At 40.0% G+C, this 27,813-nt stretch overlaps 1 long non-coding RNA gene across 1 annotated transcript; it reads right to left on the bottom strand.

Annotated features, from left to right (window-relative positions):
* Positions 1–7,074: 7,074 nt before the first annotated feature.
* On the bottom strand, positions 7,075–13,884 carry LOC133213266 (uncharacterized). The gene is made up of 4 exons (XR_009725751.1): positions 13,664–13,884; positions 8,663–8,783; positions 7,920–8,061; positions 7,075–7,203 (listed from the first exon to the last, which is right to left on the bottom strand). It is a non-coding gene; the product is annotated as an uncharacterized LOC133213266 (long non-coding RNA).
* Positions 13,885–27,813: the final 13,929 nt, after the last annotated feature.

The raw sequence follows: 27,813 nt of genomic DNA, 5'->3' as shown, positions 1-27,813 counted from the left end.
TTATGTTTTAGCAGGACATTTTTCTATTACCTACAGTAATTAGCCCCTCAGTCTCAACTATTGGAGTTAGTTATTTCCACTTAGTACCTTGATTTCACACTCACCCTTACGAGCGTTGTTGTAAAAGGTCGTGGCTTGGTTGTAACTGCATCTGCAGCAAGTCCTGGTAAATAGAGGTAAAAGGATAAAAGGGAAAATATTGCTGCCATACGATGAGGCCTGGTAAAACCTGCATCTCTACCCACCTCTTCCTCCCTCCCTGATCCTTTCTGACTTGAGCTCCGTGCCCTCTGCCAACCCTTCAAATAATTGTAAATGAAACAGGCACTAGAAAGCAAGGGCCAGCACTTGCATTGGAGTGGTGCCTGGAGACCTCCTCAGGAACCAAAGACTATAAAATTGAAGCTGTATACAGCAAAGAAATAAGACTTGTACATTACAAGATAGAAGGCAGGGGTTGGAAAGCAGGTGCTCATTTTACAGCTGGAAAACACTGCAAGAGTAAGTTATTTGCCCAAGGTCAGTGCTTGAGGCTAGTAAAAGTGAAAACTGAACTATCTGGACTCCTAGGCTAGCAATTAAGTACCAAAAAAAAGCCATTCTTTCAATATTTTTGAGAACTATTCTTAATAGATATTTTACTTCTCGTATGTAAAGTAGAGGAATAACAAAGTAAATATGTGAAGTGAATAAATACAGCGCCATTCCAAGGTGCCAGAGATAATGGCTTAGTTCTCTTGCAAAGTTAATAATGAAGTGGCAGAATCAGAGTCAGTCACAAAATAACTCTTTGAAGTTTATTTAATAACAACAAACTCTGCTCTTCTCCCCAAGCAATTATCCAGGCATCTTGGGATATCAGAGACCACTTAGTAGGAAGACAGCTATTGAAATTACAATGGAGCTGTATTTATATGATCAAAGATGTTTCACTGGCAATAGCTTTACTAGTAAATATATGGAAGAGTCCACTTTTTCTTTTAGGAAGACAGATGAGAAACAGCATCTCGCAACTCTTCGGCTCAAAGTGATTTGAATAACACTGACACTGCATCCTTTTAAATGTAGAACTAGAGTGGAAATTCATTTTATCACCTTATTTGAATGTGTCTTGAGGTAACCATTATCATTGCATCTTAGCATTCCGCATGTACCAACAGATATATCTGGAACATCTAAAGGGGCAAAATACAGATCATACGCCTTATATTGTGGAAGGGGTAAAAGACAACCTGAATATTTTCTCACTGCAAGACTGAGCAAGATTTCATTTCTTTAAACCCCATCGTCCCCCTAACCCAGTGACCTATGAGGTGACTAAATTAGTATTTCATAAGAGCCAACCATTCAGTCCCCTTCCCACCACAATTTTTCAGAGGGTAGGTCATACTATCATAAGATATCAAATCGTAAATAGTTACGGGCTATAGAAATACAGATCCAATTTGAACTCATGAGTTTCATCTTACTGTCAGTAAAGGGAGCTATCTCATTTAACAAAGTCTTTAGCTCATGCATTTCTGCAGGATTTGGGGAGGACAGGTTTTGCTTGAATTGAATTGAAAATTGAACCAACATCTAATTACAAAGCACTATATCAAAACTGTCAAGTAAATTATTCTTACAGATCATTGAGTTACTTATAGTCTTCTAAAGAGGAAACTCCAATGCCAACACACATTCTTTGCAGCAAAGCAACAGTAGCCATGACAGATTAAACCACAGGGAATAGAAGACACAATCCTGAGAATAGACGAGGGCTCCTGAGGCAGCTACAGACAGACTGTTAGCACTGGCTAGGCCAGTATGAACTGCAGATTATGTGACAGGGAGAAGCTGTCTAACCTCCTTTTACACCACTCTGTTTTCCGGTGCTCTGCCTCTGGGGTACAAAGACTGAGATTATCCTTTGTTAACCTAAATACTTCAAAAGAGCAAACCCATGTCATTATTCATCTGAAAGTTACTATGGAATTTAATCAACACAATGCAGGTTGTGCGATGCATTTGTAGAACCACAGGTGTTCACAAGGGTACCTCACTGAAGGCATACTTTCTGCTAGGTTTTATTTTTTAACCAGTACACATTGCTCAACAGCATGTTATTACTAATAGTATAATCGAGTTAATGCAGCTGTAACCTTCCTATTACATGAAAAGGATGTTCTAGTTACGAGTTAAATAACCAAATAGTAGAAATAACTTTGTTTGTTGTAACAAATTCCAATCACATAAACCAGTTTAGAGGTAATGGATAATAAAAAAAAAAAAAAAAAGAAAAAAGGGTTAATTTAACATGTTACAAGGAAATTATTAAAAAAGGCACTAATGTGGGCATTCCATGCAGACCTTTGTTTTCAAGGAAGCCTGAAGCCTAGAAGCTCTTCTGAAGCACTGGAAAGAAGCAGGGAAAGGACACCTGACCCAAACAAGCCAAAGATGTATTCCATACCATTGAAGATCTAAGGATGATTCTCCCTCCCTCGCTTATTGCAGTGAAAATCAAAAAACTGTATGAATACAAATCTTTAAACACCCGCTCTAGTAAATGAGTCATTCAGAAAATCGTTTATAACACAACATTACTAACATGCAAACAATTCAATTAAAATGCCTTTAATTGCTTGCAAACAATTCACAAGAACATGAACATTCATCTATTGATTAAAAACTTGACTCTAAGTTAACTGTTCTCTGGCAAAATAAATGTCAAAACCACTACACATGCATTCAGAATGCAATATTCACAACTTTGTTATCCGTGTGCTGGTAGACACTTCATTTCACAGAGAATACACATCACTGACTTGTGATAGATGACCAGACGAGCCTTTGGGGTTTAAGTAAGTTATATCCTACATTCAATACCAAATACATAATTAATTTTTAACATACAGTTCAACTAGTGTCTTTGTTGCTCTGAGATTAACCATCGTTTTCCTTGTGCCTGCAGAAGCAGCATTAACCCAACACAGCATTACTGAAAGAGAAACAACAATCATAATGAACACAAGCTATCTTAGTATCCAGTAACAACACTAGATAAACATGGTAATTAGATAAAACATGAGACAGAACTTACACCCAGAGACTGTAACTACAGAACTACTGCTGCCATGTTCAAATTGTATAAGCTGCCAGGAAGGATACTAACCAAAGATTCAATATACAGAAGAAAACCTATTCCTGAGCACTCTATCTCTCTCCTATCGTATTACTGTATCTAATCTGGGATTCGGGGAGAGATTAGAGTTTTCAGAGCTGTCTTCTGGGGTGGCTAAATGCTATAAATATCCTTCAGAGTACAACTTGGTATTTCAGTCACAGGATTTACTATGGTTGGCTTTGCTGCCAAGGTATATTTGCCAGGTATTTATTTGTTCTCTGCCTATCACTGTTAAAAGATTGTGTGAGTGGTTAAATAGAACAAAGGAAAAACAGCCAGAAAAACTATGATTTAATTAAAGAAAGAAATCAAAGGGATTATAGCCAACAAAGGAAGCTTAAATGAAAAATTTACTACCTCTGGAAGTAACTCCCTGTGTAAGGGTAATAAAATACCTGGCACTTGGGGTTCATTGTGAAACGAATCATATATCTTCCACTGCATGCTGTTCACTACACAACTCTTCTACAAGCCTCTGAATAAAAGCACCACTTCCAACAGCTGCAGCTAGATCTTGTTTTAGGCTGAATAATATTTCTTTAATATTTATCTCATCTTTCTGTTGATGCAGGAGACCTGTCTAGACTCTGTCTGCCAGACCAAAATTCAGCTTCAATTTCCTCTTGTTTTTCTAAGTCACTGATGACAACCCCTTCCCTGGACTTCTATGCTCTCTGAGGTGAAGGCAGGCTGGGCTACTCTGCTAATTCGCACCCAGGAAACATTTATCATTTTGTGACACTCCGTCATAGTTCTTAATTGCCTCCAATGACAGAAAAAAAGGTAAATATTCAAGTCATTTAACTCCAATTAGGCTGTGGAAGCAAAACTGGAAGTTTTTTAGAGAATAATGTTCTACACATTGAGAAACAGCATTGTAAAGGATTTATTTTGGCTGGGATGGGGCCCAAGGTTTGGGCAGACACTTAGAGCCTTGTTACAACTGACACCGTGCCATCAGAAGGAAAGGCAATTTTTGCTCACAGGCATGCGTAATTCAAAGCTTAAAATCCACTCAGCACAGATCTGATAGCAGCAAACTGGAGTTTTCACACTCATTTATGTAGGAGGCAGAATAGGACCCAGGAAAGAAAAGAAATGGTTTAGAAAGCAGTGTGCTAGCCTGGGATATGTAAGCACCTGATTAATTTCCCCTGTACACTACAAGTTTAAATGATCAGTGGCCAGAAATCTTGGCTGTCTGTGATCTCTCCATAATGGATCACACAGGCTGTCTTTCACTGGTTCTCTAAGGAAAGATATTAAATAGATTCTGGTAAGCTCCTGCTTTTTTATGGGGATGTATATAGATAGAAAAGTGTACTCACAGTCATATTTCAATGTATTAGACATTTAATTTCATTACTAGTTCACTGTAAAACTTCAATCAAATAACTTAATCTGGTTTTATTCATGTATAAAATCGAGAAATCATGTATCCTCTCAAGTTTCATCCAACCTGAAACAAAGAATTCTGAGTTTCTACTATCCCTCAGTCAGAAGTACCATCATGGGGTTTTCTGGACTGTCAAAAAACGACAACCCCTGCCCTCACAGAGAAAACAGCACAATTTTTACCCAAGCAGTACACTGTGTACTAACTCAGCTATTGCATGATTTGACATCATTGTTTGTGAAGCTGCCCAGGGGCTGCACCTTTAAGCACGCATCTTTCTGAAGAAGCTAAACCAGGAAAAAAGGAAAACATAACAAAACAATCACTTTTCTCAACGCATTTGTTTGGAAGGGAATTTTAGTGATTTAAATGAATAGAGAGAATGGATGAAATCCTGGGCTCATCATTAACAGCAAGAATTTCACTGCATTTAGGAATACTGTGATTTCAGTTGCCACACTCCTGGCAACTCTGTGTCACGGTGTGAACATAATGAGAGTCTAAGAGGGTCAGAGCTCCTTCGTTTGCCATTAACACTGCCTGGACCCCACTTCCATAAATATATCTCTGCAGCTCTGTTCAGCCTCCCTGGGTATATAAATCACATTTAAAGTTATCTCATCTTTATAGTGCATATAATTTTAGACATCCTTAAAAAACAAAATAAATCCCCCAATACCAATATAAATGCTTAGCATTGGCTCCCTACAGATTGGATTTATGTTGAACCAACATGACTTTTTCATTGACATTAAATGGTCAGATGGGAATTTGATCAAAACCACTCCAGTTTTTGTTTTCTTAAGGTTTCACACTGTATTAATAAATACATGTCCCATATGATTTACATTCTTAGAAGTCAAAAAAACTAGACCAGCAATCGGAGACAACTGAAGAGTTAACATGGCTGTAAGAAAGTTCATAAGCAAAGCCGAAAGGAGAACCAGAACTTGGTGACAAGCAACCAAAATAATGAACAGAAATAACTGCGAAAGTCACGCTGCATTTCAGTTAGTGCTGCCAAATGTCACTTGCACATAAAATTGAAACAGAATGCTCATAAAAATCCATATTTGCTTGCCAAGTGCATAACAAATCTTTGGTGACAATTAAGCTTAGATTGCATTTCTTATATTGTATTAGAGAAATTGATTTTTAACCTAGTTAACCTTCTTTCTTCTGTTTTCTCTATGCTATGAGAGGATTCTCATATGTCCTCGTTTCCCACTGAGCTCTGCTGCATTTCTTTCTTAATTTTGTTATTCCATTTTAAAAGGTTTTTTTCTCATTATTCCTCTGCAGGGTGTACAATGGACATACACATCTGCTGCAGGCAAGCAAAGCTTCCAGTAAGCGCTAATAGGAAAAAACAGTAGGAACACTTGGGTACAAGTGCAGATGGAAGGCCCCAAAATCACCAGAACAGAACTTTCTCTATTAGTTAAAAGTTCATTTATGGGAAAGCCATCTATGTGGTACTTTCAAAGATCCTATGATTCCAAATTAAATGGATACTTTAGAGAAAACGGGTCTTTACACGGGCAGAATGGTTCACACCACTCTCCTTAGAGAAACATAGAACTGGTCCCAGTGGAAGTACATCAGCTTTTCCAAAATGCTCTAATTCAAATCAAATACAGGAAAAAGTTCATTTTTTCTCTAGTGAAAACCAAGTTAGGATGGTAATAAACACCAGAAAAATCTTCAATTCCACTCTGCACAGATGAATTATCCTTATATCCTCTTCTATGTCTGTTAAGTTTTATTTCAGGATTGGGGTTTTACTTGGCTTCCAAAATATATACAGCACTATGGTTTCTGATCTCAAATTTCTTTTTATGATTTATGTTACTAAAAACCATACAAATAGCAAAGATTCCCAGGAGCAAGGGTTACCTGACAGCCAGCCTTACAGCCTATCTTTTACACCAGCTAGGTGTGGGTTTCTGATGATGTCAAGTCATCCCAGTGCCTTCTGCAGTTGGTTAAGTGCAGATATTTTAACACATCAATTAAGTGAAAAACAGAGAAGTCTAATTGGATTAGACATATCATACTGCATTAGTTAATATGCTTTTTATCCAAGAGACTGACAAGGGGCTAGGGCTACAAATCCTAATAGATCCACAAGGATCATTTTATTCCTAATGACTGCTTTTCTCTTCTTGTTAACACAGAAACTAGTGATTACCACTGGAGCTAACCTTAATTAGCTGTGGATTAAATGCAATGTAAATCCCAAAATCAAATGGTTCATGGAGGAAAACAGCTCTATCCTTTTATTCTTGTCATGTTTTCCAGCAGTGTCCATCCTCTCTCATTCAGATTTATCCAGCAAAGCAACTTACTGCTGTTGTTTTGACACAGCACTGTTTCCTGTAGTTTTATTAATGGATGGATGTTAACTGGCTGGGCCATTCAGGGCTGTTATCTGTGCTGGTTCAGACTGGATTGTTCCTGCTAACATAAAAGTCTGGTCTTTCTTACCCAACAGTCTGAACAAAGTGTATCTGAGGAGGGAACAGCTTCTCTGCCAGTGAGAAAACAATACAGAGAAGGAGGTGGGGGGGATGCTCATCATTCCTTACAGATCTTCTCTTGCTGCTTTTCCCATTGCTGGCAGGGATCTGGATCTTCAAATCTGGAAGGTTAAAAAAAAGGAGTTTCCTACTGCTCCATTCTGTAAAGATGTGCAGAGCAATTGATCTCAGACTTCTTGGGCTACTTGATACACACAGATAATCTGAATTACTGACATGATAAATGAATACTGTGAATGCTGCTTTGCCTCCTCCTTTCCCACTGCTGCTCTTCCTCCCTTCGAAAATGTTAACTTTAATCTTCACAAAGAAATCCTTCATTTCTAACTAACATGCACTGGGAACATCTTAAGCCGAATTTGAGTGATGTCACATCATTTATTTTATAGACATCCATGAATCAATGAGTTATGAGTGAAAAGAAATCTACAGCTTACATTGCAGTAGGCCAGACTAGACAGTCATAAATGCTCTTCCTGGCTTGTTACTCCATATCTAACACATTAATTTCTGGGGAAAAAAAATAAAAGTAGAAATATTTTAAATGGGCCTCTAAGGCAAGGCTTCAGTACCTGGATGAAGATCTTTAAACAGTAGCTTTGGTTTCTGAAGTGCAGCAAAACCAGCAGCTGTAAGTAACCCATTAAAACACTCCATTACAATACACATTTCAGTAGAAAACTGGAGAAGGAATTTCTACAGCACCTTGCAGAGGTTACTAGATTTGAAACCTAAAAATGTCTTGGCTGGCTAATGCAAACAGCTGTGCAGATACACACACAGACACAGAGGTTGCGTGCCGGTCTGCAATGCACACCTCATCTCATCTTCTTTTTCCCCAGTTGTGTGTCAGCCCTCAGATGTGGCAACCGGCAGCGCCCATCTGAGTATGTGAACATCCAGTCTGTGACAGAAGGAATGTAAGTGATCCAAAGAAGAGTTTATTTCCCAGTGTTGATCTCCGAGGAACGTAAAAATGAGGAAGAAGGTAAGTTAGCTACCTATCTATTTCTAAGGTGTAAAAAGGCTTGATTACAGTATCTGATTCATTTACAGCAATATGGCTTCAGATGTTGTGCATTTTATGGTTATTTTGGAATCTCGGTAGTTTACAACTTTCTGCTACAAAAGTTTCCCAATTAAAATGGAAAAAATATAGCTCACTATATAATACTTTTTAAAATAAAATACAATTTAAATGTTATTGTTTTTTTCCAAAATGGGTCTCCTTGGAATATACAACAGTTGTGATATTTCAGGGTAGTAAGAAGAATATACATAATAGGGCAGTTTTAGCTAACAAACAGCATGACTCTGTCAGTTCTACATATACAAACCGAGAAAGCTGCAGCAGAATTATAGGCAGTATTTTTAAGAGCATACTCACTTTAAAAGAATACTTTTAGAAGCCTGACCTGATGTTACATATGCCTGCTAGTAAATAGCTCTGGAACTAGTTAGCAAAACCTGCATGGTTTGCATATTAATGTTATTATCACCAGAAATGCAAGCAGAGAATGTGGGACTCCAGCACAGAACTTGAAAGCCGAAAGGCAACACATCTGTACATGGGAGGTGGTGCTATCTCCCACCGGCAGTACCAAAGCAGCAGCTCCCACTGTGATCTGTGAGGGCTGACAGCAGTCAGCTCCTGGGCTGAGCCCAGGAAGAAGCATTGTTCCTGGTGAGCAGGGGGGTTTTGTCAGTGCAGTGCCTGGTAGTTCAGAGCGTGTTTCTGTCCAGTAAGAGTTTCAACAGACTGTGTACACTGAGTGCACATACACCAGCACACAGCCTTCTCATGAATGAAGGATTTCACATAAACTATAGTTCCAGTCCTGGATGTAATTAAACTGGCCTAACTGCACCATCCTCTCTGACTAACAGCATTGGGGTTTGTAAAAATCAAGCCAATAAGACACAGTTACTGCCCTATCCTTCGTTTAAATTCTTTGTAAAGGCACTTCCCTGTGACACTGTGCAGCAAACAGATGAACAGTATTCGTATTCTTAATGGAGCCATTAGGAATTCCAAATGCCTGAAATAAATAACCAATTGCCAAAGCCCTCATCATCTTCCTGCAGCTTTTACAGTCTTGCCAGCTGAGTTACGTACATGCAGCGGGTCTCATTTTGTGAATTAATCTGGGTATTGTACAGATAAAAATACAAACTCGGGTCTCAGGAACTAGAAATGAATCGACAAGAGATGGTACAAATTTCTTAACAGAAAGAAACCGAGGGAGGAGTAAAGAGGCAGAGGAAGCAATAACACTGTGAACCCTTCTCTAGAGATAAGCTGGCTCAATTCAGAAAACACAGTGATTCTCAGATCAATTACAAAAGCTTTTTGGTTTGTTTAGGGGTTTCCCATGTAGAAAAGTATTTCCTCCCCCAGTTCTCCCATTTCATGTTGTTCCCAGTGCCGTCTTAACTGCTATAGGGAGAGAACTGACTTCAGAACTGTGATCTGCTTTTCAAAGTATAACACGGCTCAGATCCCCAGCAAAGCCATGAGGTGCATGTGAAAACAGAGCTCAAGAGAAAAATAAAGATAATGGGCTCTTCATTACAAACAGTGGACTAAGGGTACCCTTGTAACAACTTCAGATGTTGAAGATTACAAGAGATGCACTGGTAACTGTAGCTTATGTTTGCCTACCTCATTGCTATTGTTTTATTTAGAAAAATAATACCCCAGAGCTTCCTTACAAGATCTTCCTGAAAGCTAATCCAGAAATGAAGCAGTCCCTGGCCAGTGCAACAGCATAGCATACAGAAAAACTAAGTACAAAGCCTTCCCAGCAGCCAAAACCAGCAAGAATGAACTGCATAAACATCTCCATATATGTTTTGCATTTTATGACTGAAGTTCCACTGATGTTCCTGTTGTGCTTCGTGTCAGGCTCACGTCTTACCTAATTCTGCCCAGAAGCTGAGCTCAGTTCAGGTGTAACATTGCCACATAAAGTTAATGCAGTGAGGACTCTTTAAGGCCTCCAAGGATGGTGCCATTTAAATCATCATGGGCAGAGTCCTACTGCAGAATACCACAAATGAAATGATTGCTATAGAACAAAGACATCTGTTGTTTTGTAGCTTATAAGAACCTCCCACTTTTCCTAGGGAACATTTATCTAACTCTTCTCTTCAATATGCATGAACTATGGGAATCAGTAGGAATCTTTTCAGTGATACCAATGAGGTTTGAATTAATCCTCCTTATTTACAATGAAATTAGCCTGTCAAATCCCTGCAGTAGTATTTCATACACTATGCAGACTTAATGTGTTATGTGGTTAGCAGATTAATTTCTTTTTAGGATACGGAAACCCTGAAAATGTAAATACTGGGCCTCATTTAGCAAAGCACCTAAGTGCATGCTTAATGTTAAGCATATGAGTAACCCCATTACAGCTACATTTCAAATTAAGCACATTTTTCGGCATTTTGCTGGAAGCACTACTCCAATCAGTGTTTGGGAACCGGCTAAGTCAGATGAACTATTTCTTGATCATAAAAAGATCAGTGAGACAAAGGGAAAAATGTTCTAATTGGATTGAGAGTAGAAAAGAGAGATACTGTCAAGGTAGAAAGCATTATTTGCTTTCACTGTTACATTTCCTTTGACATTCATCTGTCACCCCAAGTGACAGCTTTTATTCCTGTTTTTATTTGATTCTCCTTTTTTTTGTGAATAATCACATCCCCTGGCTTCTTATTTCTTCTCCTTTATATATTCCCCCATATATGTACGTTCCTTGCCTACTGTTCTGCCCTGCTCTTCCAGAGAACAAGGTGAGAAAAAGGCAGTGAACATTTGCACTGTGCCAGGCCCTCAGCTCCTAAGCTTTGTGATATAAACTTCGTTTGTTGAGTGCCTCAGGCTTCTTAGATTTGTCTTCCCTTATTTGTTCTGCTTATCTGACAACTACAGCTTAAAGAATTTGGACCATGCAGTAGCCTCTTGAGCATACATCCCTAACCTGTCATATGAATTGCTGTGGGTTCTGTAAGGGTTTTCTCACATTTGCACTTTCTGTATATTCTGTGGATGTTTCTTAAACACAGCTTTCACCCTAGTATTAAAGGCTAATACTCTTTTCTACTAGCTGCTGTATCCATAGAATCTGAACACCTGTTCCAGGGTCAGATCAATGACCTTCACTGAGATAACATCAGCTGCCTCCTGCACTTGGGGAACTGAAGATGGCCATCAGTGACCTGTTCCCGTGAGCAGCAGGAAGTGAGGCACAGCAAGCATCACAAGCTCCACAGCCCAAGGGTAATGGCTGGCTGCAAGACTGTCTTCATAGTGTTCTATGAGGATTCTGGAGGAGAATTAATATCTCTGCTGAGGCACACAGCGTTCAGCTGAACTTTTAGCTTCCCACCAGCAAGCAAAAGCAAAGATGTTCAACACAGCGACTGCAAATCACACTGTGTGCAGGCTAGGAATACTCCCTGGGAAATGGGGAGTGTTCATACCAGCCATTTGCAGGTACCACACTTGGGCACCTACAACATATTCCCCACACAGTTAATGGACAGGAATGGTAACTCTTGCATTTGCAATAGCCTTCAAATGACAACGTTAAATTCCCTGAACCCTTTGGTGTTCCATGTCTCAATTAAATGCTGAATGGAAAGAACATGTTTTACTTTGTTATGCAAGTAAAAATTTCCGTTGTTACTGTAAGAAAACTGTTTAAAATTAGGAGAGAACATTAATTTACAGGTAAAACAAGGGTTGCATATTTTTCCCCACAGCCAACAGAAGTCTATTTTCCCTGCAGTATTAAATAGTATTTTTGTCACGCTAATAAAAGAGAGTATAGCTGTTAATATCCAGTTATCCTAGAACAGTCCGTACAGTATATTAGGGTTGTCCACTTATAAAACTTAATAACCAAGTTTTTTGCAGACTACATAGAGTCTGCTGCATCTTCCTTTCCAGCTGCTAAAGTTCCACATGGGGCAGTATTGCAGCATTATTATTTCCAGGATCCGATGACATACACAGCTTAACAACTGAATCTGTCTGAAGCCCTCAGCATGTTCAAAGAGAGCAGAGAGCTCCTGTCACATTCAGTCATGGTACCAGTTGAGAAATCTTTAGTCCAGTAAGGAGCACACATGTAAAACCCATGCTTCTATTTTCTCAAAATGCCTTTTACTCAGCACACTGAAATCACATCATATGCAAGTGCCAGATATCTAAATAGAGCTAAACCCTGAACAGCTTTTGTCCTGGCTCTGAAAATGGATAAAATCCTCTGTGGAGCTGGTCTCATGCACAGGGACAAAACAACTCTTCCTCCACTCCTCAACAGTAATTTCATTTACTGTAGTCCTGTAGATTTTGTCAAGTAACTGTATTAAATCTGTCTGAAAGAGGCAGAGAAGAAGAATGTCATGATAACTCAGTTTCAAAATAAATTGTGTCAATTAATTAAAGGTATCCAAGAAGGATCTCAAAGGTAAGCCAAAGCCATATTAGCAGCAGCAGCTAAATTGGACTTAATTTTTGTTCACTTTTAAGCTTGGTGACATCTTAGCCGCTAATTTGTAAGATGTGTGATTCAGTTTGCCAAACTTTAAAAGGTTTAATGATCTTTTCTTGTCTTCCAGAGACCTATTTCATGGATTGCTTTCTCTGTATTTTTCTGCTCTTTCAATATTACTTGGGAACGATAAACACAGGCTGTATAAAACAGGTGTCAAAAATCAGAGGTCTCCTTGTGTCAGAAAGACCCAGTTGAAGCATCAAATGAAAAACTCCAACAAGAGATAGTATTTTCACTGAAAATATTCATAAATGCCTTATTAAAAAGACCAAGACATCACTGGCATTGCAATGCTGCAGTTCACATACAGCTCTTTAGGATAATGGGTGCACGTATGTAACCCACACTGGTATGGGGGAAAAATCTGTGCTTTATATTTCTAGAAGAAATCAGATGTGCACTAAGCAGCTTAGCCTGTGTGCAAATACCTTGTGGCAGTGCATTAAGACGTACTTAAAGTGGAGCGTTACTTGATGTTTTGCAATTTATGAACTAACTTTTGATTTTTCCATTTTTTCTTTCCTTTCTCCTTATGCAGAACAAGGAGGCAAATAACCCTATGACAGGGTATCAGTGTATTACTTGCTGAATGCTACATACTCGGACAGTGGTGAAAGTAGAGGGCACGTTGTAGTTACTGAATTTTAGCCATTTCCAGTAGTTTTATCTCAGTTTTAATGGACAGGTTCATCTCTTCGTATCATATACTGGTATAAAGGCCTAAACAAATGCAAACAAAAGATAAAGGCACCAAGTGCAATCAAAACTCAGCAGTTTAGAGCCAGACAGCCTGCCTTGTTTTCCAGTGCAATTTATTTTATTGCCTTGTGTACTAACACTAAACCACTGCATCATTCAGCTGAAAGGGTAAATCTGGGATCTGTTCAGCTCCCAGCACTGTCCCTTGTGCACTGCAATTACAGAAACACCTGGTTTGAATGATTTCGTTGCATTCTACTGTAAAAATTCAGTGCTCAACAACCCAAAATCTCACCTCAGTCTGCAATATAAATAATGTATGTATAATCGACTCAGATCTGTAAAGGGCTGTGGACTTCTCCCCTGTGTCTTCACTTTCCATATTCATCATGGAACAACTTAAAAGGGGAACTGAGATTTGTTAAACTTTTTTCTGACATTATATGCAATAAGCATTTTTAAAAAAGAGATTAATTTGGAGTTTGGCCAAACCCTGTCTGTTCTGGAGATCAGACTGGAATTACCTTCTGGGAGCATGGGAGCATTTGTTCCTCACATAAAGCAGCTAAGAGGTGTCTCAGCCTATCGCCTACCATCACTTGATGGGGCTAACAGCAGTTTTGCACGTCTATCTGAAAATAGAAAGGGGTTTTTATTTCTGTGCTGTCCTCTTTTTAGAGCTCATTTTTCTCATCACATTTTATCAGATACTCATTTTGTGTCTCTCCTATACATGATTTTTAATTGCAGAACACTGTCTTCAAGCTATATCCACACGTTAATGTTGGAACACTCACACAGATGCACAGTGAAACAAAGGTTTTTAAATGTACCTACAGTAAACCCAACACTAAGAGTTTACCAAACACTTCCAGGTGTGATAGTCAGAAAACAAGTCAGCACACTTACTAGATCTGAGGTCTTGCATGACAGCCAGCGCTACACAGAAGGTGAACCTTGTCACGTCACCTGCAATGACTTAAAACCTAGGTTATTTCATCCTGTGCAGGATGCAGTAGCTGGCCGGTGCTGTCAGCAAGTTATGTAAATGTGCTAATCTGCATATGCAGCTATTTCATCTGCACCTTCTACCATGCTTAGGTCTATAAACTTCAGGTTGCTATAGCTGCTCTCCAGTCACCATGAAGTTCTTTAGTCACTTAGTAAGTATTTTCACGTTTCTAAGGTGACAAAAATATACATCATACACACTCCATAACCTAGAAATTGCATCACAGGGAACTGGACCAGGACCAGAAGCTATTAATGCAAAAATGGAGGAATTTAGTCATGCTGCTTTACCTCCCCTCTCACCTTACCTGTAAGAATCTGCTCCATGGTCAAGAAAGCTCCCTCCTAGTTCTTGGCATGTGTACAAGGAACATACAAAGTAGTGCTCAGTGGCGCAAATATTCCTTGGCTGAGTTTACTAATTTATTTCTTTGGGAGCACCCACTAATCTGCAAATACCAGCAAAGCTTTGAGTCCTGTTGAAGGAGAGTAACAATGAGAAGCAGCAAATCTTCTCTTGTATATTTGAAAGGAAGTTTTCAAAGACCAAAAATCTGCTCATGGTAAGTCCCTTGTGATTTACATGGGAGCAGAAGTACAGCCCTCCATAGTGACTCCAGTGTTACACTTACATAGCTCTCTTTTTGAAATCTTCATCGAAAAGAGAAAATGCCACCTCCTGACTTGATCAAAACAGGGCTCCTTTCCTTGCTGCACTCTGTAAACTCAAAGTCAGCTGCTAGTATTTCTATGAATATGAAATGTTTGCTTTGCAAGCCTTACTGGGGTGCTGCTGGAGGCCAATGACTTGGTGAGGTTTTTGTTTCTTGTTTGAATGAATGCTAAATCTCCTCTGGCATGCATATTTTTTGTTATCCTGGCAACACATTGCTTTGACTTTTCCAAGAGCCAGTGAAATACAGCAGAATTAATCTTTTCATAAGGAATATAAACCACAAATGCAGCTTGAGGAAATGTATTTATTAAATACAGCAGAAAAGTAACAAAGTCTTCCTAGAATAAAATCCCACCTTAAGAACATCACAAACCTTAAGAGCAAGCATCACAAAGTGCTTCAAAGAAACATGTGAGAAACACAAGAAATTAGAGTTACGGAAAATGGTTTTTAAATCCTTTCTTATATTTCCCTTTGGCTGTTACTCAGCTCATGGCACAACTCTTTGACTGCTAAATTTCCTTTAAAAATAATATTATAATCTCTGCCCAGAGAGGTGTGACATTTAAATTAATAGGAACCAACTCCTGTTAACTACACCTCTGGGGAGCAGGTTTGGCATGTTTATTATATGGATGCAAAAAAAGATTTCCTATTTTTTGTCTTATGGATTTACCTCCTGTGTGCATGCGCTGCAAAAGGAGAAATATGGTCTCTCCTCTTTCATTGTTATTCACTGCCTCCTTCCCCATTGCTATTCATCTTTTTAATTACCAATTACAGACTGATTCGTTCTGATGATCTAACATTGAAAAAACCCATTCAGTGTTCTCCGGAATTTTCACATATTTAATCCGTTTTTAGTACATTTAAGTTCTTTACTTTTACCACAGTTCCTTCAAGAGCCCCTTTCTCCTCCGAGCAGTTCGAGAGCAAGCTGCTGTTTGCAGTGCCTTGTATAATAGCTCCAATTGGAAGAATACATCTGGGGCCCATTTCTTAACTGTTGTGATTTCATGGACGAAAAATTACTTTGAGCATTTGGCTTTCTAAAAAATGGAAGTGGGGACGCAAAGGTAAAAGAAAATTGACATTAGTATGTAAATTGACATTTAGCTTGGGTGGAAGTTAATGAGCTCCATCCTGTCAAAGCCTGAAACTGCCTGTGAGCGCTCCTAGAAGATGCTTCAACAAACGAATGGGAACAATTTCCCAACAAAAGAAAACTTCTGCAAGCTCAATTAAAACTTCTCTTCGGGCTCTGAGCATTGCTAAACACAGGATGGAAATTTACTCCAACTGCTGCTGTGATGGGCACTACAGAGGAAACAAATGCATCAACACTTGGATCTCTAAGCAAACAAGTGTGGCTATTAAGGATCTTGTAGGAGCCAACCAAATGGAAGAGCGGACCATCTCTTTAACGTGTGTTCGTTCAGACAGTAACACATCTATTTCCAGCCTAGAAAATGAGCCACAGCATCAATAGACAAAAGTGTCACAGACCACAGTCAGCTTGAACCCGTACATCCATTCAGAGGAGAGAGAACTGCCTGTTGCATGGTGAAGTACCAGGTTTTCTATTATATTTAGTCTTGGATGACAAATGTTCCATAGCTAGATCTGCTATAAAAACATTTCCTGACACATGAATGGACAAGAGATACAATCTTTCTAGTAATACCATTAAAGAGACTGATTGCAGCCCAAGTCCTCCTCGATCTCTTTAGCAACACTTTGAAAGAGCTGTGCGATTCTCCAAGTCCTATTATTCAGCAAAGCAGTGTGGTAGAAAAGGTCTTCAATGCCCTAGAGAGCTGAATGGTCTGAAATGCCCCAGAGGGAAGGCTGCTGATGCTTGAATTTTTGAACCCAAGGTTTCTTCACTCACTACTATTTGAACTCTTGCAAAAGGCTGATCTCATAAATACTCTGCAATATTAACAAGAGGTTCTATGATCTGACAGGGCTATTGATAGGGGATTGCTAACTGCCCCTTTGAAACAGCTCCCTGAAAATGAAATGGCAACCTTCTTTGGCTTCCTACATACATCTAATGTGATGTATAGCCACCTTAGCATGTCTACAAACTATGCCTATTTTAACCCCATGAAAGAACAACCAGGAGCAGAGTCACACCCCACAGAGGCATTCCAGAGACACTCGTGGGTTTCCACCACAGGTTGTCACAATCATGTTAATAACTCAGTCATTACCAAAGAGAAGTATCCAAGATACAGCATGTAAATGGCTCCTGTTGAGCACCTACAGCACTGACGTCTTTTTAGGAATGCAGTTTCTAAAGCCCAGCTTCTCACTGGCAGGAGCCTTCTAGTAGAAAAAGAATGGGAAAGGTTCTTTTCAGAGAACAGCAGTTTGTGACAGCCTTCTTGACCTCAAGAACGCATGTGCAGGAAACTCTAACGTCAAAGTCCCCTTCTTTTTCCTTCACTGGCGACCAAACATGTCTCACTCTATTCTTTTATTGGTATTGTGTTCCTTTTAAAGTGACAAATGAATAAATAAACAACATCTGGGTTGTGGAGTTGCCATCTGGGAAAGTGTTTGAAGTGAATTGTAGAAGGGCCCCCAGAGTAGGCTTAAGAGACTGAGTAGAGGAATTTGCATGGAGAGTAACTGCAGGTGCACCCACTGAGAGAAGGGGCTCCTGTGTACCCACGTGTGACCAGTGAGGAGCCATCACTCATGCAGCACCTCCCTGCACTGACACTAGTCCCTCACTACTGCAGGTATGGGATGGATGTGTCTCCAATAGTGCAGCTGTAAAAAGACATTTTACTGCTGGGACACATCCCCTGCCAGCCAGTCTTTGCCAGCGGCTTCTGAATACAGCTCTGCTTTGGGCACACATTACAGGTTTTTATACCAGTGCTTTGAACAGCAATTCATTATGTGGTTTATTAGACCTGAAGTGCAGTTTCATGGTCAGACTGATTTAATGCTGATCTTGCCTTTTTGTTCCCTGTCTGCAAGCTTGCATACTCACCCCCTCGTGCTGGCAGCAGCGTGGCACATTGGGCCCTGCAGGCAGCTTCATCAGGAAGTTGATTAAACTGGGTTTTATTAATTTTTAGCTTTGGGCCCAGATCAGTTTCCTGAACTGGCTGACTGCTTGGCTGCACAAAACCTAGCTCTGGGAGAAGAGAGAGGATTAGAATGTGGCACGGGCTCACTCACTCTTAGCCGCACCGCACATCTGGATTATCCAGACTTCTTTGGAAAGCACAAGTGTAAGTGTCATGTTCACAACAAAAGCCTCTGGAATCTCCCTCCCTCTGACTCTTTTGCTTTGGGGATAATGGTAGAACTGCACCAAGATTACTTTTGCTGTCTTTGCTTCAGATCTCTAATTTGAAAGCTTCACAACTGAATTAAAATTAAGAATGGAGAAAAAGAGGAAAATGAGCCTTAGCTTACGAGTGTCCAGAACAATTACTTAAATCCATTTAGGTGCTTTCTTTATTACATCATCAATTCATGAATACTTTTAACCAAAACCAAGATGGGTTCCAAATCACTGTTCATCACAACACCAACAGGAATCTCTCAGCCACAAATAACAATTGAACTGAGATGTAGGTAGGAAAATAATTTATAGAAGTTAAACTCTTCGACAGGAATTTCATTCAGATGGTTTGGTGGAAATGTTAATTTCAGGCATCAAAACCATGAGATTAGGGTATTTCTTCTTTTAAATACTTGTTTTCAGCTACAATGAGAAGGTAACAGACCAAATTCTTCCCCAGCTGCTATCTGCTTCTCCCCTCCAAATATCTGAATTACAAAATCTGTTCCCTCCCGGTTGCACCATAATAACAATTGTGATGGTAATAGGATTATCCAGTGTTAAAGTCATTCAAGTTGCTTAATGACCTAAGAACTTCCTCGAGGCTTTTACTTTTCAGCCAAGGAAGTGCTTTTCATAAAGAAAATGATGCTAAAATAATCAAAACAAAACCACACCAAATGTTCATGCATTTAAGATATAAATAAAGAAGATTTAAGAACATACCCTTTCAGTGCTTTAAGAAAGTCCATCAGTATGTGTGCATAAGAATTAAATTAAGTGGCAGGAGTGGGGCGTAAAACAACATTATCATTCATAGTCCCAGCTGAATGGTGGATTCAGACAGGGAAAGATGAATTGCAGAGTGCAAAACACAGAAAAGGCCAATTCTACACACGCACGCCTGGATCCTCATGACAAAGCCCTACCTGCCCTCTGTACTGCAACAAGAATGACCATGCCCCTGCTCTGTGACTGAGTCTTCTGCTGCCGTAACACACCAAGGGTGAGAGGGGAGGAAGGTCCCTCCTGCTTTGCCCTTGCATATTCATCTACATCAGCACTGAGTCAGTAAGAACGTCAGCCTGGAACATCTCTCTTGGCAACAGCTTTGCTTGTGCTGCTCCAGTGTTTTGAGGATCATTTTAATTTTAACTGGCATCATCCCTTAATCTGTGTTGCCAAACCATCCCACAAGCGATGTTCCCATGTAACATGGGATGACAGACAGCAGTGGGCAGCCGGAGCTGCTTCACATGAGCTCAATGCAGGCTCAGCTGCAGTGTGAAGCTGTCACAACAGAAGTGCTTTGTACCCACTTTGCTTTGACACATCTGGTTAGGGGATTAAAAACTCCTCTACTTTTAACAAAAAATGCTTGTGATGCTGGTCAATCAAACTGCAACTGCAGCTTTTCCTTCTTGACTATATCTCTTTAAAGGTCTGAAAAGCTTTGATTAAGGAAATCAGCTAAAAAGCCCCAATTAATGAAATAAACTACAAAGTCTCCACTGGGTTTAGATGGAAGGACAACTTGGCTGTATTTGGACCACATCCCCACCCACTGCCCTAATATCTTACAGCTGCAATTCCACTTCTACTGAACTGAGTGACAGAAATTTCTAATGACTGATATTAAATGATCATAGAGCCATGCAACTTAATTTTTTTCACTGTGGTTTCTTCTGAAGTCAAATTGACATGTCACAGATTTTGTTAGACAATCTTATTTTTAATAAACCACTCAGCTGTGCACCCTAGGGCAAGTAACATGGGAAGTCCTGTGCAGGCAGTAATACTCTGAAGGTAAAACCAGATGCCAAGAGAGGCAGCATTCAGGTTTTACAGTGGGATCCAGCTGTCCTACCCTGTTTGTCTGAGCACATATGTAATACCTTACAGCTTAGGCACAAATAAAGAGCAAACAACACAGCTCATCTCACCTGGAGACAATGACATTCTTCCACAAAGCTGATAGGAATAAATAAGCTTCCATGACTTATTGTTCATGCACCAGTCGGTATTACAGCCTGATGGAACACCAGAACAAGGCTATTCTGAGTCCACACAAATAACAACATATTGCTGCCAGTTTTGTCTCAGTTTTTCCCCTTGCTTACACAGTTGTGCATTCTGGTGTCATAGCTCATTATATATAAAATATATATACATGCACGACATAGATAGAATATAGATTTTGCTCCTTGTCCACCTGACTTCGTTGTAGCACCTGGCTACTTTATCACAGCATTGCCAAACTTTTAACAGGTCTTTCTCATACAAGATGAAAACTAAAGCAGTGACATTTATACATTCCAGATGAGGATGCTATGGTAACAATACCCTCTTACTATGAAGAGTTGGAGAAGGCCTAATTTACAGATGGTTTTTGCTCATGGGTATATATATATATATATACATAATGCAGATTATGCAGATTATACATAATGCAGATTATATACACAATGCAGACACGCCACTACTATGAAGTGTAACCTTGACTAATCCTGCATGGCCCGGGAAAGAAAGCCCTCTTCTTGAGCCTTTTGCATCTTCCAGGTCAAAAGATAGTTTAATAATCAAAGGATCAGCCAGTAAGCCACATTCAGTGAGAACCTGTGCTCAGCTGGAACTGGCACATCCACTCTGACCTGGCCTACCTGGTACTACATGTACAACCTTAAAAGCTGGGCCAGAATCCAACCCCTTACAAGCACATCGGCAGTTAGTTACAGTCTTCCTGCACTGTCATCCATGCAGAACAGCCTGAAGTAGTCTCATAATACTTTAAAACGATTGGCTTTATAATTTATTATTAATTCTGGTTTGTAGAAAAATAACTTGCAAAGGAAAATGAAACCACTAACAAACAAGTGTATATTCCAACATCACTTCATGGCCTCCTAAATACTTCAATACTTCTAACTTCAGCTTCGTATCTGGAGGATGCCTGCTTACATTTCAGCGTATCTATCCATTACTGAGTCTATTAACCATGAATTCATTTATGTCAGTCAGACTTAGTGCAATATGCAGATTGGCATCAAAAGACAGCAATTAGGTTTTCTGAAATTCCATTACAGGTTGATGGGTACAAAGTCCATGAACTAGAATGAGCTTTTTGGCATGCTATTTTTACTGCTCCTGAGAAAATAAAAGCTTTGCCATTTATTAGGAACTGAAAAGCTACATTTGTTTAATTCAGCTGTGCCTCAGAGTCTCCTGATCACTGTCAGCAAGTGCTAAAAAGTGAAAAGGGAGGAAATATTCCAAACTTATGTTAGAAGGTAGTGCGGTCTAAGATTGAACACAAGGACTCTTGGGCTCAATGCCAGCCCCTAGGAATCTGCTGGAGATGAAATCTACCTATGTGCAGCCAGCTGTCATGAAGCACACACACCTTTTACATTGCCACATAAATGAAAAGCACCATGAAATGATGCACTGGCCGCCTGCCTTACATGGAGGGCAAAGCTCTGCAGGTGTTATCGGTGGCCTGTGCTTCTGCTCCTCCTGCCCAGCTGTAAGCAAGAAAACCCAACAGTGTGGGATGCATTAACATGCATTTGGAGATCACTGAAGAGGATCAGCAAGCACGCAACCAAGAGTTGATGTGATGACACCAAGAAGAGGGCAGAACTCTTAAGGCAGACTCCAGGAAAGATTGGCCAAGGCCTGTACAGCTATGAAACAGACTCCAGAAGAAAACAGTGTGAAGTCTTCATCAACACTCAATTAACAGGACAAAACCATATGGATTACAAAAACCCCAAACCACTAGGAATAATGCTGCATGCAGAAGGCAATAAAAAAATCGATTCAATTCCTTCTGCTCAGCTGTGTTCGACAGAGCTGATAGCCCTGGCTTTGAGGTATTTCCCACTATGGTTGGGAGGCAGCTACCTGAAAGGAGGAACACATCTGGAATGCTCCATGCAAGTAAGTGCAAGTTTCCAGGAGCAATCAAGGTAGCAGTGGGCAAAGTGCTGCTGCTCCTATCAAAGACTGAAACCCCAGGCTGGGGAAAGAAGGAAGGAGGAAGCATTTCTTTAACTCATAAAGCCTAACAATTTTTTAGGCTTCTATGTATATTTATAGCAACTCTTTATTAAAGACATCTGATAATGGAAAGTTTTAAGTATTATTAATCCATTACATATATGTACCTAATAATACCAGCTAGACTGAGAAGTCCAAAAAGACTCTTCCTCCCTAGCAGGTGTCCTTGAAATATCCTCAAAATGCTTAAACTCCAGTCTAATACTTTACCTTATCAACCCCGTCTCACAGAGCAAAGAAACACATTTTTCAAAGATTACTGATGTGCTGTAGAATAGAAATCTAAAGGGGATGCTGTCAAATTCATATGGTTAGAAATAAATAGGGTAATCTTCACGATGCTGAAGCCACTAAAACAGATGTGATACTTTTATCTGTGGCCACATATGTAGACAGTTTATCAGTGCAATTACAGGTAGGGAAGATAAATATAATCTTTGCTTTCCTGTGAAATGGAAAAGAAGGAAATTATTTGTCTTCTAAAAGACTTGAATTGAGTGGAAATTGAAGACCCACCTGTTGTGATAAACAAACGGGGTTTTTACTCTGAACTATCAAGAGAGGAATAGTAAACAGCTACAAATTATATCATTAAACCGTGCAAATCAAGTGCATTTAAAAACAAATAAAGCCAAGCATATTTAGGTATTAATATTTTTTAATGCAGCCAATTAAAATGAACTTACTTCTGGTGCTTAGTAAAGTACACTGCCTCGTCCCATATTCTGCTAACACTGGTGCTTACAACTGCACCAAGTCAAGAAAGAAAACTCCTCCCCTTCCAAGCAGGCTGCAGCTGCAGCAGTAACTCTGAAATCACAAGCTCATTTTAGCCACCATCCCGAGAGCACCTCTCACTCCAGAAGAGTCACTGGTCGGTGTAACCTGCCCCCTCCATAGCCAAACAGGCCACAGAAAGTTCTCTTCCTTCAGAGGTCAGCAGAAAACTTGCCAATAGCTGTTAGGGAAAATGCTGCACTCCTGGTTCACTGCACATCAAAACACTTGAGGCTGAGGTCTGATTCTTTTGAGGAGGTTTCTCTTCTTCCATCAGAAGAGCCTGCAGTCTTGCTGCTTTTCTGTCAACCAGTGTTCTTTTGCCATAATATGTTCACGCTCCTCATTCTGATCATTCTCTCAAATACTCTATTACCTGCATTTCTTACCCTCTTCCAAGTGGATGTATGTGGGTATAACTTACATGGGAGAAACTACACCACCAAGGCACAGTCAGATTCATCTTTCTGATAATGGTAGCATAAGCAAAGGACAGCTGAGAGGAAGATGAGAAAGAAAAATTACTCTTTGTATGTGGTGGATGCGCCAGTAATCCTGCTGTGTCTGTAAGTAGCGGCATCATACAGGACTGCCATATGTGCGATCAAATAGAACTACCAGGCTCTGTGGTTTATTCCATGAAGCATTAATGGCAATTTTCAGGCGAAGGCTGCTCACCAGCTCTTGCATATGCACATTTATTCATGCAGCTTAATGCCAAAACCAATACATTACTGTATGCTTCAACCCAGCAAAACCAGCACTGTGGTTTTTTACAGCTGACTTCACCAGACACCAAAACCTCACAAACCTGTTAAGAAAACCACAAGAAAGATAAATTCTCCTAAGGGCCTCTGGGAAGAACAGTGACAAATGCCAGATGTCTACACTGGAAGTATTTCAGCAGGGATGCTATGTCTGAAATCTTGGCAGCTGTGTGGCATACACCTCCCCGCCATGCAGAGGCAAACAGAGCAGGTATTCAGAGTCTTAAATTTCCAGGCATCTGCTTATAGGAATCACACAAGCACTACCCATATGCTTTTAGATGTCCTTTCAACTCCTTTTATAACAGAAGTGATATTTCTAGTTTATGGCATGATTCTATAAAGCATTTTTCACTCAAAAAGGTTTTAAGAGTGCTTTAAATAGCTTTTATCAAATAATTTCTAACCTAATAAAAAGGCCCAAGAGCCACAAGCATCTTGGGGTAAATACTTTTCTCCTTCCCCTGCCTGCAGTAGAAGAATCATGTAAGGCTCAGGGAGGTTGTTCAGTGCGTCAAGCTGCAAACCCTCAGCACACAAGTAATGCAGTTGTTCACCATTCTTGCTTCTTTCAACATCAGCTATTTGAATGCATTGAGGAGCCAGCTTGCTGAGACAAATGCTTTCTGAAGGGAACTTGGTATATTGAAGAGACAAGTATTCCTTTATGAACTGTTCACTTAAGAAGCTCTTGAAGCTGGTATTACCCAGGGATTCTGAACTTGGTCCCAAAGACTCCCTTCGGGATTTCCTGGCAATTACTTTCTTCAATATTCATCACTGAAATTCATCACTATGTACACAGGGCTGTCTGAGGTTTGGACTTAAAAGGTGACTCCTTCTTTAATGTCTAAGGTTAGACAGCTTGGGACAAAACTTTAAAAGATCCCCAGATTTCAAAGCATTCTGGGTTCTACTTGTTCCTAACAATTCAGTGACCAGATTTTCAAGTAGGTTTGCAAGGTCAAATGGCCACAAGGACATAATGGAATCTGGATCGAAGCTTATGAGCTTAACTACATGGGGCTCTAGGACAGGCCTATGTGGAGGGTGCAGTATTCCTACACTGAGAAAAAGGTATGTGTCAGACACTCCGGGGTAAGGTGCAGGAGGGGAAGTATTTCCCCTGATCTGCACAGAAGTAGTCACTCATGTCAGTTTAGAGAGGCTTTTGAGCTATAGTAGGTGGAAAACTTGATAAAACCAGGCCAGGCACTGATAATTTAGGAAGTTCCTGTGCTGTCCAAGCTTCCCCCTTGTTTCAGATCAGTACGACTCAGGACTGCTGCAAAACTTGAAATCTAGCTAATAGGAAAAAGGATTTATGCCAAAAGGGATTGTTCCTCCTTTCTGGAATGCTTTTTGTGAGGGTGGCAGCACAGATACACATTCATGGCATCACTTTTAAGTGTCGGAAGTTGGCACTATAGAAGTTTACTTCCACTCCAGCACATAAGTCATCTCCTGAATGTTCAAGACGTGTTTGCCCCTTGAGCACACTTGAGGGAAATACAACTGATGGCAACAAAACTACTTGCAGAAATGTGTTTTGCCAGCAGACAATAACAGAGTTGCCTATCTCCCCACAGGCATTTGCTTATATATCAAGATGTTTGTTACGAGCAACTGACTTCTCTAGAGGAGCCTAAGTTCTTTTTGTGCTCCTGTTGAGAGGTGTTCTGCCATACCAAGAAAACTGACTCGGAGACACACACTATAATAGACCTCACTTGACAGAATCACGGGACAGGGGAGGTCAGCAGCGACCTCTGGAGATCATCTATAGCAAGCCCCCTGCTCAAAGCAGCGTTGAACAGAGCGGCTTGCTTAGGACAGCACCCAGCCTCTGGCAGGGGTCATTTGTTCTTTGGTCTTAGGTTCAGCTCGTTGTTCTGCTTCTCCATACAGAATCTCTGCCTAGAAATCGTTATGGTGAGATGGTTTCACAATTTCCCAGTGCTGGAGCACCTGCTGTAGTCCCCTATAGGGAATAAGTGGGAAGAAAGCCCTGAATCTACATGGAGGTGGCGTGTGAGAGATGCCAATAAAGCATTCACAAGTGAGCCATTTCAGTGGCTTGTCCTGACAATATGCACTAGTATACACTCAGTGGGATCACCTTAGAAGAACTGACTTGATTGCTCTGATTGCCGAAGGGCTAACCAGGACTCCATAAAACCTTTTCCCCTTCTACAGGAATTGAGTGCTGTTCAGGAAGGGGTATCCACACACCACTGCTTTCTATTCCTTACTCAAGCTGACTACATCAATTCCCGCTGAACAGATCTCTAGCATCTCTCTCACTCTCTCTTTGTCCTGATTCTTAAAGGTTTTGTTTTCTTATTGTTATGTTTAATTCCATGCTGTCGAGTTTGTTTTGTCTTAATTGCCAGAGCTTTCTATGTAAATAGCTTCACTGCACCCTTCAGTTTGGGATGTGCAGTTTTAAAAGCAATTTTTGTCTGTGTAGAACTTTATATCAAATCTGCCACAGGAAATATCTTTGAAAGGGGAGAAGACTTCACACTGAGAATTACTTGCTACACATTCACACAAGTCAAAACTTTAAAATGATAATAAAAATATTTAAAATAAAAATAACTGAAGCACAGAAATACCTGAAATGTTCATTTCAGTAACAAAAATTTATTCAAAGTAGGTTTACATCTGTATGATCCACTCTCAGTTTAGAGCTTCATACCTGCCTACAACAGTCTTCTAGGGAAAAAAGTGTCCTTCTGGTCCACTCTCATATTTCTGGGCCAAATTATCAGGTGGTGTTGGTGCAGGAAGCTCCTTCAACTTCAGTGCTTAAAGCATGAGTTCAGTGGAGACACTACTTTACAAGTTTGAGACTAGAGCTAGAGACCATGCATTAGCCCACAGCCACCAACAGAACTGTAATGGATTGCAGGTTGCTGCAGGCTCTGACAAGCAATAATTACCAGGACCAGGTCAAATCAAAGGCCTGCGTAGCTTAGGATTTTGTCTCCAGTAGCAAATGCCTAAGGAAATCTGTGAGAACCAGGCACATACTTTGTGATGCTTATCCCAGCCTTCAGTGATCTGCAGCTCGGGCAGGCCTGAGGTGGTATCTTTGGTCTTAACAGCCTCAGATGAACTCTTTTTCCCATATATTTTCTCATTCATTGATTATACTTTACAACTCCTGGATAACTTATAGCCAACAGTCAAAGTCACCTAGAAAATTACATGAACCTCTTAAGCATCCTCTAGGATGGTGACTCTCGTTTTACAGGTTAGTAAATAGAGGTACAACCAGGAAGAGAGCTTGCATTTCAGAACTATGATCACCTAAGAAATCCTAGTGCTCACAAACAGATGCAAAACAATCCAACAGCCCAAACCATAACCAACACAAACAAGGTTGGCAAAATTCAGGTCCTAGCTTCCCTCACACCAAGTGTGTACTGAGGCTGATAGAATTAGATACTGCTTAAAGTTACCAATAAACCACAGCCAAAACCAGTCTTGAAAATGAATCAATTCAACATAATTTTTCAACTCACAGGTGTTATTTAAAACCACATTCAACCCTTGCTAGAGAGGATTTTGGATCTGCAACGGATGTTGCTTGCTACAGGCAGTGTTGAAGAATCATACTCATACTAAAATGGGGTTCTGCAGTGTACCTCTAGCCTTGTGGAATATGTTTCACATTGACATTTAACTACATCTGAGCACAGACTCTTGAAATTAAGATGCCTTATTTCCAGTTAAAGTACTTTTTCAGCTGGCTGTCTTTGTAAACAATACATTAATATTAATTTCTGAACTTACTCATAGATCAGTTAAGCTGCATCAACAAATCTGACACCAACGGTAGC

This window comes from Neopsephotus bourkii, unplaced genomic scaffold (genome assembly GCF_033783945.1).
Source record: "Neopsephotus bourkii isolate Nb327-2 ecotype Australia unplaced genomic scaffold, CSIRO-AGI_Nbou_v1 NB_795, whole genome shotgun sequence".
NCBI classification, from domain to species: Eukaryota; Metazoa; Chordata; class Aves; order Psittaciformes; family Psittacidae; genus Neopsephotus; species Neopsephotus bourkii.
The sequence above is the reverse complement of the archived record's forward strand: the minus strand, read 5'-3'. Positions and strand labels throughout refer to the sequence as shown.